This window comes from Fukomys damarensis, unplaced genomic scaffold (genome assembly GCF_012274545.1).
Source record: "Fukomys damarensis isolate Sample0158 unplaced genomic scaffold, DMR_v1.0_HiC HiC_scaffold_37, whole genome shotgun sequence".
Classification (NCBI taxonomy): Eukaryota; Metazoa; Chordata; class Mammalia; order Rodentia; family Bathyergidae; genus Fukomys; species Fukomys damarensis.
In genome coordinates this window covers 59,138,395-59,139,277 of record NW_022900949.1, presented here as the reverse complement: position 1 = coordinate 59,139,277, position 883 = coordinate 59,138,395, and the positions used below count along the sequence as shown (strand labels likewise).

Genomic DNA, 883 nt, shown 5'->3' with positions numbered 1-883 from the left:
TGGTACCGTGGATTAAACTCTGAACCTTGAGCTTTCGAGACAGTGGAACCACTGAGCTAAAACTCTGGCCCAACGTCATATTCTTAAGGGAAATATATAGGACACACATGGGTAAATACTGAATAGTTTCTCTGATGTGAGAAATTGAAAGTGTAAATAAGAATCAAAATGTATAAGAGAATGTGAAATAGGAAGAAAAGGTCCAACAAGGAAGGGGAAGTGGGAGGGGTAAGTGAAAGGAAAGAAGGGAAAGGAATAAATATGAGAAAAGTAAAAAATGGAAACAAAGTCTTTGTAAATAGGGAGGGGTAGAGAGGTGGAAGGGAGGGCTGGGGAATGGGACAAAAAATAAGAATCAAGATATATCATATAAAGGTACAAATCCCCAATGATGCATGTCATCATACTGTATACATGAAATGTACCAATAAACAATGAATAATGGAGCTGGGAATTTAGCTCAGTGGTTCCACCACCTGCTTTGCAAGCAAGTTCTAGAGTTCTATCCCTGGTACCAAAAACAAAAGAATAAAAAAATTAACTTTAAAAAATTTTATTCTGGGCTAGGGATTTAGCTCAGTGGTTCTGCCACTTGCCTTGCAAGCACAAGGACCGAGGTTGGTCCCAGTACCCCCACAAAAAAATTTTTATTTTAATGCAATGCAAGTAGATATCAGTAGATAATACAAAAACACTCTTCTATATAAAACATTTCATGACAAAATAATTAGAGGTTAACAATGGTTAATATATAGTGTCATTAGATTTTAAAAACTTACTGTTAAGTAAATTATATTCAAAATTAACATAGTAAATATTCAAAATTTAACATTTCCAGATTATTTCATTGAATTTTAGTATTATCCTACACTTGAAATTATAT

At 33.7% G+C, this 883-nt stretch overlaps 1 protein-coding gene across 2 annotated transcripts in view; it reads right to left on the bottom strand.

Annotated features, from left to right (window-relative positions):
* The window catches only part of Ift80 (intraflagellar transport 80), a 103,506-nt gene that overhangs the window by 36,791 nt on the left and 65,832 nt on the right, over positions 1–883 (bottom strand). The gene's annotated exons all lie outside the window — the stretch shown is intronic.